General features: G+C 44.2%; 1 pseudogene; it reads left to right on the top strand.

Annotated features, from left to right (window-relative positions):
* LOC141270552 (uncharacterized) overlaps positions 1 to 2,377 on the top strand; it is a 123,120-nt pseudogene extending 120,743 nt beyond the window's left edge.
* The last annotated feature ends 11,856 nt before the right edge of the window (positions 2,378 to 14,233 follow it).

The following is a 14,233-nucleotide window of genomic DNA, read 5'->3' as shown; positions in this document are numbered from 1 at the left end:
CACGCTGTAAACTGAGGGCAAGAATAGGCAGAACCCCTCTTGCAGTCTCCTGCTGGTGCACTGTCGCTGTGACGTGGGCTGCGCATGACGCCGCACCTTTTAGGCTAGGAACACACTGAGAGGTTCACTGTGACGTGGTAGTGGGCTTAATACAGTGTTATCAGAATGTTAAACTAAGAACCTCATGTTCAGTTCGTAAATTTTTGCCTAGCAGCATAAGATTAAAGTATGAATTTTCTCCATGTCTTTGTCTACAGTTATAGTTTTGAGCTTTAGTAGGGTATGGTGCTTTCCAATTGGCTGAAGCAGAGAGCAGATTACTGCAGCTGGACAGCACACATACCCATACTGCCAGATTGGATGGTACTACAGGTCCCAGCAACCCTTATCTTAGAGGTTGAACATAGCATGCACCGTCCAGAGCTTTTGGTTCTGACGTCTCCTCCGCAGGAGCAGATCCCAGAGGAGATGGTACACCCCATTTGCAGAAGCCCTAATATGATAAAATGGCAGAAACCCAGAGCAGTAGAAATCCCCATAAAGTGACTCCATTTTGGAAATTAGAACCCTCAGTGAATTAATCTATACGAGTAGTGAATATTTTGACGCCACAGACAGTTTCTGGAAATTAGCACACAGTGGATGTTGGAGAGTGAAAATTACACATTTGCCATTTTATTGCCCAACACATAGTGCCCAGATTGTGCTCCAGGATACACACGCACTGTAAATTAAGTGGGTTCTTCTCACTATAGTAATGCCAAATACATGGAGGCTAAATGTGGTTTGGGCACACTGCAAGGCTTAGAAGCGAGGTGGAGATTTTCCCTTGGGAGAGCGGATATTGCTGGATTGGTTTATGGAAGCCATGTTGCTTTTCAAGAGCCTTTGAGCCACTAATAATGTGGAAACCTCTGTTTTTCCATTGACAGATGATGGACCTGAGTGAGGACTTGTTTTTTGCCTGATGAATAGAAGTTTATATTGGTATCATTTTCACCTACATAACATTGTTTGGTGGCTTACTATTAAAATATTTCGGAGGCAAAATGAACAAACAGTTGAACACCACGCTCTACTTGTTCATGCTGAGGTTTTCTATTAGACTGTGAACTGTCATTGTCTTAGTGAATCATTCAATTTTGCCATATTACTTAACATTTCTACAGACATTTTAAGTAGAAATGTTCAAAAATATAAATTTCAAGGATATTTTATTCAAAAATAATAATTGTTTTTGTTCTTGGCAGATGACGGTACCAGGAGATCAGAGGGACAGTTGACATTTTCAATTTTCAAATCAGATGATCTTGAGATCACACAGGATACAATTGAAGTGAATGCCATTACTCCAGATATACCATCATCCCTTAATAGCAAAGATCTATCATTTGATACTTTGAAACAAATCCTAACTTCTGATTCATTGCAGACTGCGAACTATAAAAAAAGTCACAAAACTGGTCTTAAAGCAAAGAAGTCAATTTCACATTCAGGATATGGAAATATTTTTCCCCTCGAAACATTGTTTAAACATCAAAAAAGTTACACAGAGAAGACTAGATTTTCATGTTCCAAGTGTGGAAGATATTTTAATCATAAATCAAATCTTGTTAGGCATGAGAAAATTCATACTGGGGAGAAGCCACATTCATGTTCAGAATGTGGGAAATGCTTTGTGCTGAAATCAGTTCTTGTTACTCACCAGAAAAGTCACACAGGGGAGAAACCATTTTCATGTTCAAAATGTGGGAAATGTTTTAACCGGAAAGTGCATCTTGATAGCCACCAGAGAACTCATACAGGGGAAAAGCCTTTTTACTGTTCAGAATGTGGGAAATATTTTATACAGAAATCAAATCTTATTGCACATCAGAAAACTCATACAGGGGAGAAGCCTTTTTCATGTTCAGAATGTAGAAAATCTTTTGTACTGAAATCACACCTTGTTAGACACCAGAGACTTCACACAGGGGAGAAGCCATATTCATGTTCAGAATGTGGGAAATGTTTTATACAGAAATCAAGTCTTATCGCACATCAGAGAAGTCACACTGGGGAGAAACCGTTTTCATGTTCAGAATGTGGGAGATTTTTTAACTGGAAATCACATCTTGTTAGACACCAAAGCAGTCATACAGGTGAGAAGCCTTTTTCCTGTTCAGAATGTGGAAAATGTTTTCACCGGAAAGCGCATCTTGATAGCCATCAGAGAACTCATACAGGGGAGAAGCCTTTTTCATGTTCAGAATGTGGAAAATGTTTTGTACAGAAATCAAATCTTCTTAGTCACCAAAGAATTCACACAGGGGAGAAGCCTTTCTCATGTTCTTAATGTGGGAGATGTTTTTCACGGAAATCAACTCTTAATAAACATCAGAGAAGTCACACGAGAGAACCCTTTTTCATGTTCACAATGTTGGAAATGCTTTACCTGAAAATTGTATCTTCTTAAAGGGGTTGTCCAATACGAGGACAACCCTTTGTCATTACTCATGTTTGACTTTGTTAAAATAAAAACACTCATATTCATTTTCTGTGCCTTTCTGTGCCACGTGAGGTTGTTACATCACACGAGCCCTGCGCCCAATCAGTGCTGGCTTCTGTTCCCACCATTGGACTTAAAGAAAATCTACAGGAAGCCAGGGCTGCGGCTGCTATCTGACTTTTTTCATGATGTTCGATTTGTATGAAGGTGCGGACAGTGATGCCAGTGCTGATTGGGCGCAGGGCTCATGTGACGTTACAACCTCACATGAGCTCCATGAACGTAAGTGCCGACACCTCTGAAACGGCGCTGGAACAGAGGTGAGAATAAGTGTTTTATTTTAACGGGACCAAGCATGAGGAATGAGAGTTGTCTAATTAGTGGACAACCCCTTTAAACATCAAAAATCACACACAGAGAAGTCATTATCATACCTAGAGTGTGAAAAATGAATTACTGGAATATTATATTTTGTTGACCATCAAAAATAGCTCCGAAAGGGAGAAACTATATATGCTACTCACACATTGTACAAAAACATATAACAGACAGCTGTATATGTTATGAACATGTACACACTTGCACACTGGTAACACCGCACCTACATCCAACTTGTCCCTGTGCAGACTAGAAAGGCCCTTACTGCGCAACTAAAAACACCACCTCGAACCTAACTCTCTAAAAGGCCATCGAGGGGTGTCTTGTACCTCCTGATGAGGAACAGTAGGGGAGGTCGCAACACACTGTCAGCAAGGAGAAAGAAAAAAGTGAAGTAAGATACAAAAATTCTGGTTGAGAAAGTAAAACACATTCATATAAAGCATAGAGGGAAAGCTAAGGAGAACCAAAAATAAAAGGAACAAGTATAACCTCCCAGAAACCTAACAGTGGTAGAAAGAAAAGGTGCTGGGATGGAAAGTGTGTGACCTTGCCACTTACTAAATACTTTTCCAGCACTGAGCACCCATTTTCGTCAATCTTAATTTTGTGTTTTGTTAGAAATTTGCTTGCTGTGTTTTGTTAGTGATTTGTTTGCTCATCAGTTCAACCTCAGGTATCTATTCCATTCAGTGACCATATCTCCGAGACCTTGGGCCATTGTTCTCTCCGTCACCACAGGTAGTCTCACATGCAAACCCAGGGGATGGGTTCCACCTGAGAAAATATCTCCACCAAAGCACAATTAGCTGGGAGAGGGAGGGGTGAGCTCTTCTGCCAATTCAGGCTATATGCCCATGATGCAGAAATACTCCGGATTTTTCCTGAGCGTTTCTGCATCTCCCTGGCAGAAAAAACGCATGCGGATTGTACATGCGTTTTTCCTGCCAGGGACATGCGGATGTGAAGCGTTCTTCACATGCATTTCTGCATGCGGGTTGACAAGTGCTTTCCAAGCAGTTTTTAGCATCACTTGGAAAGTGCTTGTCAACTTGGTCACACTATATAAATCCATGCAACTGGCATGGATTTATATAGTGTGACCGTAAAAGAATGGTTAAAAATAAATCTATACTTACTTTCCGATGGCCCCCGCAGTCTTGCTTCGCTCCGTTCTCCCTTGCCGGCAGATCGCGGTACACTGCACTGAAGGACCTGCCATCACATGACTATGACGTCAGCGCAGGTGCTTCAGTCCACCGCGAGCAGCCGGCATGGGAGGACGAGTGCAGTGGGGGCCATCAGAAGGTAAGAATAATATTTATTTTTTATTTTATTCTTTTTTTTTACAGGTACTATGGTACCCGGGTCCGGAGGAGAGTCTCCTGTCCTCCACACGCGGGTACCATCCGCACATTGAAACGCGTGGAATGCGCATCTACATATGCAGTGATGCGTAATCCATGCGTTCCAATGCAAGTCAATGGCAGCGAAAACGCAGCGCTCCCGCAAAATAATTGGTAGTGCTGTGTTTTTTTCCACAATGATAATCCGTAGCGTAAATTTCCGCTGCATGTGCACAGCACATGCGGATTATCATTGGGGACCATGGCAGGCCTTCTAACATGCGTTTTTTAAGCATTTCTGCAGCGTTTTTGCCGCTGCAGAAACGCTTAAAAAAAGCATTGTGGGCACACAGCCTAAGTTGGCTGAATCCTGTGCAGGAGAAAGAGAAGATTCATTGCTAGTCGGACTGAGAGCTGGGTGGTATCACGGGCTGCGGTCGTGATATCCATCATCCGAAGGAGCATATGCTGTGACTGCCAATATACTGGCGGGAGATACAAAAAGCTGTGGGCCAACCTAAAGTTGGGGGACAGTGGGTATCACCTGGTACGGGGCAGTGGAACTACTGATCCCAGGTTGGAAACTCTATGACTAAGAGAATTGCCTGTTGGACTTAGCTGAAGAGCCAAAACACCTGAGCAAACATCCACCAAGAGATATAGCCAGCGAGGAAGTGCAGTGAAGGGTGAACATATAAAACCCCACCCAGAATGTGATTGCGCAAACTAAAATGGGAAACACCTGTAGAGGAGTAAACCAAGACAGGAAAATAAAGATTAATACAAACCATCAGCATATGGACAGGGAACAAAGGTCAATAGCTCAGCAGACAGAGGAACTGGCCATGCAACAACAGGTCTCCAGATCAAATCTCCGGACCGACCTATGACAGTCCCCCCTTCTACAAGGGGACATCAGACCCTCAGAAACCTCTACCATCTGATGGAACTCTCATCAGGCAATTCATAGTTACATAGGTTGAAAAAAGACCTAGGTTCATCAAGTTCAACATTTCTCTACCAATTGTACATTTTTGGCACTAAGTTAACTATAACTCACAATGTTATGTGTACTGAGGAAATCATCCAGCCCTTTCCTGTCTGTCTGCCATTACTACCGGTAAGGCATTCCACAGTCTGACTGCTCTAACTGTAAAGAACCCTTTCCTATTTAGCTGCCAGAATATTCTTTCTTCCATACGTAATAAGTGCCCCCTGGTCCTTAGTATGGTTTTTAGAAGGAAAAGTCAAGTGCCAGTTCTTCGTATTGACCACACATATAAATGAGATCTCCTCTTAGACGTCTTTTTTCTAAGCTAAACAAGTCCAACTTTTCTAACCTCTCATCATATGAGAGGCCTTCCATCACTTGTAATCATGGTTGCCCGCCTTTGAACTGACTACCTTCTGAATATACCTTTCAAAATGTGGAGCCCAAAACTGGATCCCATAATCTAGGTATGACCCTCCCTCCTGTGACCCCACTCCACCGCAGCCACCCTCCCCTGTAAGCTACCGTAAAATCAGAACTATAAGATTCACCACCATATTATTTAACCCCTTTCTGACATTATACGTACTAATACGTATTTGTGCCCTGGGCCTATTGGAACAGATACGTATAAGTACGCATCGGCGATTCTGCCCGCACACAGGTTGTGCGGGCGCAATCACCGCCAAGTGTCAGCTGATTGTCACAGCTGACACCCAAGTGCTAGGGGCAGTGCTGCACCGCTCCCAGCACATTAACCCCCGAAATGCTGCGATCAAAGTCGATCGCAGCATTCTGGTGGCAAGGGGAGGTAAGCGCTGCTTACCTCTTCCCCGGCGTCCGGTGCTCTCTGTGCCGGGTTCCAGTGGTTGTCATGGTGACCCGATGTCATCATGTCGACATCTGGGTCACCAGACAGCAGGAAGTTAGTTAGATCGTGCTCAGTGCGCTGTCTAAATCAGGGTTCCCCAACTCCAGTCCTCAAGGCCCACCAACAGGTCATGTTTTCAGGATTTCCTTAGTATTACACAGGTGATAATTGCATCACCTGCACAGGCAATAATTCCATCACCTGTGCAATACTAAGGAAATCCTGAAAACATGACCTGTTGGTGGGCCTTGAGGACTGGAGTTGGGGAACCCTGGTCTAAATAACTTGTGTGCGCAGGGCTGCAGCCTGCATAGCATAGAGATGATGCTGCAGCATTTCTATGCTATGCAAGTGATCTGGGTTAAAAAAAAATGAAAGTCCCATAGTGGGACAAAGTGTAAAAGTAAAAGAAGAATCAGAGTGAAAAATTGTAAGAATATTTAAAAAAAAATTAAAATAATCCAAAAAAAAAAAAATACTGTACCCATAAATAAATATTATTCTGAAAAAAAAAAACAATAATAGTACACATATTTGGTATCGCCTAGTCTGGAACGACCTGACCTATAAAACTGTACCAAAAGTTAACCCCTTTAGTGAACGCGGTAAAAAAAAAAAAAATGATGCTTTATCATCATACCGCCAAACAAAAAATGGAATAAAACGCGATCAAAAAGATGAATGTAAATAAAAATGGTACCGCTGAAAACGTCATCTTGTCCCGCACAAAAACAAGCCGCCATACAGCTCCATCAGCCGAAAAATAAAAAAAAATTATAGCTCTCAGAATAAAGCGATACAAAAAAAATATTTTTTCTATAAAATATTTTTGTGTAAAAGCGCCAAAACATTAAAAAATATATAAATGTGGTACTGCTGTAAACGTACTGACCCGAAGAATAAAGCTGCCTTATCAATTTTACAACACGCAGAACGGCATAAAAAAAATCCCAAAAAAACAATGCCTGAATTGTTGGTTTTTGTTTATTTTGCCTCCCAAAAATCGCAATAGAAAGCGATCAAAAAATGTCATGTGCCTGAAAATGGTACCAATAAAAACGTCAACTCGTCCCACAGAAATCAAGCAGTCACATGACTGTCAGCCAAAATATGGAAAAATTATAGCTCTCAAAATATGATGATGCAAAAACTAGTCTTTGCAAAAAAAAAAGGGTTTTGTAGTGTGTGACAGCTGTCAATCATAAAACCCGATATGATCTGGTATCGCTGTAATCGCACCGACTCGAAGAATAAAGTCGTCTAATCACTTGTACTTCACAAGGTACGGCATAAAAAATAAAATCTAGGGTTAGTGTTGTGCTTGGGTTAGGGTTGGGGTTGTGCTAGGGTTGGGATTTTTTCAAAAGTAACGGAAAAAAAATGAGGATATGGCGACTAGTGTTGAGCGCAAATGCTCGCTACTTGAGTTTGCATCGGGTGCTCGCATCGGGTGCTCGAGTATGCACTGAGTATCGCGGATGTTCGAGTGACATGCTCGAGTCTCCGCACTATATGCTTTGCAGCCAAAAAAAACTCGTGGGGATTGCCTGACATGCACGAGCGATGCCTGCATGTTTTTTTTGGGTGTCTAATAACTGTGAAACATGCGGGCGGGGACTCGAGCATGTCACTCGAGCACCCGTGATACATGGTGCATGGGTGGGTACCCGATGCAAACTCAAGTAGCGAGCACTTGCACTCAAGATTAATGACAAATTATTCAATATGTTGACCTAATATTATCAATTTCTGTGTCTTACATCTGGGTTCAAAATGTTCACTATACCCCTTGATAAAATCCTTGAGGGGTCTAGTTTCCAAAATGAGGTCACTTGTGGGAGGTTTCCACTATATAGGCGCATCAAGGGCTCTCCAAAAGGCGACATGGCGTCTGCTCTCAATTCCAGCCAATTTTGCATTCAAAAAGTCACACAGTGCTCCTTCCCTTCTGAACCCTGCCGTGCGCCAAAACAGTGTATTTTCCCACATATGGGGTATCAGCGTACTCAAGAGAAATTGCACAACAGATTTTGAGGTCTACTTTCTCCTGTTACCTTTGTGAAAATATTTTTTGGGGGTTAAAATAACATTTTTGTGGAAAAAAATTTGATTTTTTTATTTTTATTTTTACGGCTCTACGTTATAACATTTGTGAAGCACTTTGGGGTTCAAAGTGCTCACCACACATCTAGATAAGTTCCTTAAGGGGTCTAGTTTCCAAAATGGGGTCACTGGTGGGGGGTTTCCACTGTTTAGGCACATCAGGGGGTCTGCAAAAGCAACATGGTGTCCGCTCTCAATTCCAGCTAGTTTTGCGTTGAAAAAGTCCAACAGTGCTCCTTCCCTTCCGAGCCCTGCCGTCTGCCCAAACAATGGTTTTCCCCCACATATAGGGTGTCTGCGAGCTCAGGAGAAATTGCACAACAAATTTTGGGGTCTATAAAAAAAAATTGGGTCTAAAATAAAATTTTAGTGAAAAAAAAGTTAAATGTTCATTTTTTTCTTTTTCATTCCATTAATTCCTGTAAAGCAGCCGTAGGGCTAATAAACTTCTAGAATGTGGTTTTGATGACTTTGAGGGGTGCAGTTGTTAGAATGGTGTCACTTTTGGGTATTTTCTGTCATATAGACCCCTCAAAGTCACTTCAAATGTGAAGTGGTCCCAAAAAAAATGGTTTTCTAAATTTTGTTGAAAAAATTGGAAATCGCTGGTCAACTTTTAACCCTTATAACTTTCTAACAAAAAAAATGTTGTTTAAAAAATTGTGCTGATATAAAGTAGATATGTGGGAAATGTTGTTAAATATTTAGTGTGACAAGACTTTCTGATTTAAGGGCATACAGATTCAAAGTTTGTAAATTGGAAAATTTCGAAATTTTCGCCAATTTTTTTTTTTTTACACAAATATATGCCAGTCATATCGAATCAGTGGGATCCTTTGAAGTGTCCCAGAGTTATTACCTCATAAATTGACACTGGTCAGAATTTTAAAAATTGGCCTGGTCATTAACATGCAAACAACCTTCGGGGATAAAGGGGTCAACTGACATAACTTTTTCTGCTTTCAAGACAGCTTTCTCTGCGGCTTCTGTTCTCAGCCAACCCAAGGTCATTCTACCTTTTTTTGTTGAGGTAGACGCTTCTGCTATTGGGATGGGAGCTGATCTTTCACAGAAAAAAATGGGTATCTACATTTTTTCCCAGAAGTTCCCTCAAGCACAGTCTAGTTATGATATACGTGACCGAGAGCTTCTGGCAGTTAAAAGAGCCTTTTAGGAATAGAGACATTGGTTGGAGGGGGCAAGACATACTGTCTTTATCGATCATAAGAACCTGTTGAATATTGATGCAGTGAAGTGCTTAAACACCAGACAGGTTTAGTGGGCCCTTTTTTTTGCCCGGTTTGATTTTGCCATTACTTATCTTCCCGGATGTAAGAATTTAAGGGCTGACACTTTGTCCCATAGCTTTGTCCCAGAATTAAGGGATGAAAATCCAGTCAAGATACTTAGTGAGGGGGTGGTGGTTAGCACTTGTTAGTACACAAGAGACCCCATTTTGGAAACTAGACCCCTTAAGGAACTTATCTAGATGTGTGGTGAGCACTTTGAACCCCCAAGTGCTTCACAAATGTTATAACATAGAGCCGTGAAAATAAAAAAAATCAAAATTTTTTCCACAAAAATGTTATTTTAACCAAAAAAAAATATTTTCACAAAGGTAACAGGAGAAAGTATACCTCAAAATCTGTTGTGCTATTTCTCATGAGTACGCTGATACCACATATGTGGGAGAAAACTACTATTTGGGGGCGTACGTCAGGGCTCGGAAGGGAAGGAGTGACGTTTTGGAATACAGACTTTGATGAAATGGTCTGCAAGCGTCATGTCGCATTTGCAGAGCCCCCGATGTGCCTGAACAGTGGAAATGCCCCACAAGTGACGCCATTTTGGAACTAATCTACTGTTTCCTGGGATGTGAAATTTACAATGTAGTGGCATACGTGAGTTATGTAATGTACGTCAGGTTGGCATATGTTAGTTGTGTAGTGTTCGTCAGGTTGGTATACGTGAGTTGTGTAAGTCAGAAATGAATTTAGTAGTCGATAGATGTGTGGTACAATCTGAAGCAGTCTTTCATACACAAACCAGGTTTGTCGGGGCAGGTGTCGCATTGATAAGTGGTGTCCTTGCGTATCCCCCTTCTGTAACACACTCTGCACCTCTTTTGTGACCTTTCTTTTTTGTGCTTTGAGGAACCTAACCCGGGAAATGTTGGCCTGGTACGATACGAGCACATTCAATTTCGGAAGTACCGGGGCCCGCTCCTTCACGACTGCCAAATATCAGGACCCTGATCACTACCTCCTGGTTTTGAAGGTACAACATAGCGGTCTGGCCTGCAGATCGTGATAGCACGAAAGCATTGTACATTGCCATCTGTATGATGTGCACAGCTAGCTTCTTGTACCACACATTGGTTTTTCTCAAGGCACTGTATGGCTGGAAGACTTGATCAGAGAGATAAACTCCCCCCAAGTACTTGTTGTACCCCAGTACAACGTGTGGTTTGTGGACCTGTGTAGCAGTACCTCATACAGTCCTGGGGGTTCTGTCATCACCATGTATGGTGGTCAAGTAAAGGACATCGCTCTTGTACTTGACCACCAGAATGTTGTCGCTACATTAGGCTCTGCTCTCACCCCTTCTGAGCAGCTGCCCAATTAGCATTTTAGGGAGGCCTCTCTGATTTTTGCGGACAGTACCACAGGCTGCGGTCACACAGAGAAGAATGTGAGCAGTGGGATGCCAGTATAAAAGTTATCCACACAGAGGTGATAACCTTGATCCAGCAGTGGGTGCACCAAATCCCACTCCTAGGACAGGGTGGCATTCAGGGGGTTAAATCCAGGAGTCCTTCCCTTCATGAGGTACTCTCACACAGTTTGTACAGCTTAATTCCGTACCTGGCCCTCTTACTGGGCAGGTACTGCCGGAATTTGAAACTCCCTTTAAGATGTAGTGGGGACTCATCCACGCAGATGTATACTTCAGCAAACTTGTTGCTAAAGTGCTCAAGAACCGGCCAAACTTTGAAAAAAATTGGGGTCATTATACATTGCTCAAAAAAATAAAGGGAACACTCAAATAACACATCCTAGATCTGAATGAATGAAATATTCTCATTGAATACTTTGTTCTGTACAAAGTTGAATGTGCTGACAGCAAAATCACACAAAAATCATCAATGGAAATCAAATTTATTAATTAATGGAGGCCTGGATTTGGAGTCACCCCCAAAATTAAAGTGGAAAAACACACTACAGGCTGATCCAACTATGATGTAATGTCCTTAAAACAAGTCAAAATGAGGCTCAGTATTGTGTGTGGCCTCCATGTGCCTGTATAACCTCCCTACAATGCCTGGGCATGCTCCTGATGAGGTTGCGGATGGTCTCCTGTGGGATCTCCTCCCAGACCTGGACTAGAGCATCCGCCAACTCCTGGACAGTCTGTGGTGCAATGTTATGTTGGTGGATGGAGCGAGACATGATGTCCCAAATGTGCTCAATCGGATTCAGTTCGGGGGAACGGGCGGGCCAGTTCATAGCTTCAATGCCTTCATCTTGCAGGAACTGCTGACACACTCCAGCCACATGAGGTCTGGCATTGTCCTGCATTAGGAGGAACCCAGGGACAACCGCACCAGTATATGGTCTCACAAGGGGTCTGAGGATCTCATCTCAGTACCTAATGGCAGTCAGGCTACCTCTGGCGAGCACATGGAGGGCTGTGCGGCCCTCCAAAGAAATACCTCCCTACACCATTACTGACCCACTGCCAAACCGGTCATGCTGAAGGATGTTGCAGGCAGCAGATTGCTCTCCACGGTGTCTCCAGGCTCTGTCATGTCTGTCACATGTGCTCAGCGTGAACCTGCTTTCATCACACAGGGCCTAGTGGCGACTTTGCCAATCCTGGTGTTCTGTGGCAAATGCCAAGCATCCTGCACGGTGTTGGGCTGTGAGCACAACCCCCATCTGTGGACGTCGTTGTGCAGACACACGCTCATTTATGGCCTGCTGGAGGTCATTTTGCAGGGCTCTGGCAGTGCTCCTCCTGTTCCTCATTGCACAAAGGCGGAGGTAGCGGTCCTGCTGCTGGGTTGTTGCTCTCCTACGGCCCCCTCCACGTCTCCTGGTGTACTGGCCTGTCTCGTAGTAGTGCCTCCAGCCTCTGGACATTACACTGACAGACACAGCAAACCTTCTTGCCACAGCTCGCCTTGATGTGCCATCCTGGATGAGCGGCACTACCTGAGCAACTTCTGTGGGTTGTAGAGTCCGTCTCATGCTACCACGACTGTGAAAGCACAACCAACATTCAAAAGTGAACAAAACATCTGTCACGGGTGTGTTGCCACGAAGATCGTCACGAGTACACAGCCTGACTTCTCGCAGCTGACTTGTTGGTGCTTTGTGTTTTCTCGGCAGTGAAGGAGTTAATTCTCTCTCTCTCTGGGCTAGCTGAGGTCCAGCCTCGCCCAGCTGCAATCAATGCTTCGTTAGTGAGACTCCTTTATATTCCTGCAGGTCTGTTTGTGAGGTGTCGGTGAAAGCTTTTCATTCAGACTTACAGAGCGGATCGTGGTGTTTGGAGTTGCTGAGATAAGTGTATTTGGAAGTGTTATTTCCCTTTCCTCGCTTTATCATTTATCTCCTTTCCCGTTGGTGTTCCCTCTGTTGTAGTTGTGTTGAAGTTGTATGCAAGGTGGTTTTGGTTTTTCCCTTGTACTGTCTCGTTCGTCTAAATACTGTGTGTGGGCATATTATTGCTGGTTCCCAATTGTTGTGATCGGGGTCCTTCTCAGGACTAGATTACTGTGGTGCAGGGATCCTCAGGAGGTAGGGGTTACGCTGGCGGCCTGGACCTCTGTACCTTTAACAGTACCTCCAGGATGAGGGATTAGTCAGGGCCCCAGCTTAGGGTCAGCTTAGGCCCCCTACCTCCAGTATTCTGTGACAGTGTGACATTTTCACCGACCAACTTAGTTTTTCTCCAGCTACCATGGATCCAGTAGCCGGTCTAGCTCGGCAGTTGCAGAGTTTGTCCATGGGGCTGGCGGACGTTAGGTCCAAGGTTTTGCATCCTCTGGAGCAAGCCGGACCAGAACCTAAAGTAGCTCTCCCTGACAGGTTCACTGGGGGGCGGGACAAGTTTTTTGTTTTCCGGGAGGCATGCAAATTGTACTTTCGGCTGCGGCCTCGGTCATCGGGCAGTGAAGAACAAAGGGTGGGAATTGTCATCTCGCTCCTACAAGGGGACCCACAATCTTGGGCGTTCTCTCTTCCCCCAAGCTCCCCGGTTCTCCAGTCAGTGGATAGGTTTTTCGCTGCTTTGGGACTCGTATATGATGACCCAGATCGGATCTCCCTTGCTGAGTCTAAGTTACGTAGGATTCAGCAGGGAGATCGTCCGGCGGAGGAATTCTGTTCGGAGTTCCGTAGGTGGGCCACGGACACCCAGTGGAATGACCCGGCTCTTAGGAGCCAGTTTTGTCATGGTTTATCCGACAAATTACAGGATGTGTTGGCACAGTATGACTCTCCCGCGTCACTGGAAGCCGCTATGGCCCTTGCTATTCGCGTTGACAGACGGCTTCGGGAGAGGTGCGGGATAACTCTACCCCCAGTAATGTCTCCACCTCTTACAAGGTCCCCTCATATGGTGGTTCCCCTGGTCAGTCCGGAGGAGCCTATGCAATTAGGAGGGACATCATTTCGGGGAAGGGGACCGGTGGTGCGCCATAAGACAGGAAGGTGTTTCCTCTGCGGGAAAAAGGGACATTTTATTGGGGGGTGTCCATCCCGCCCCTTGCAGAGTAAAGAGTCGTCGAAAAAACTGTTGATCCCAGGTTGTGTGGTGGACGGCAATCTGGGAGTAGGTATTTCGTCCCTAGGTTCGTCTCAGTTTCTCGTACCGGCGGAGGTGGTGGTGGGTACGAGAACTGAGAGGATATCTGTTCTGCTGGATAGTGGGGCCGGGGCTAATCTGGTTGATGCTCGGTTTGCCCGGGTTCAAGGTATGCGATTGAGTGAGTTGGCTAAACCCATCCCCATATTCTCGATCGATGCCAGGCCTCTCGGTCAGGGAAGTTT

Source organism: Phyllobates terribilis, unplaced genomic scaffold, assembly GCF_046119375.1.
Source record: "Phyllobates terribilis strain yellow unplaced genomic scaffold, ASM4611937v1 Scaffold_5__5_contigs__length_657084704, whole genome shotgun sequence".
In the NCBI taxonomy this organism is placed as follows: domain Eukaryota; kingdom Metazoa; phylum Chordata; class Amphibia; order Anura; family Dendrobatidae; genus Phyllobates; species Phyllobates terribilis.
Note: the sequence above shows the minus strand (reverse complement) of the source record. Positions and strands in the feature narration are given on the sequence as shown.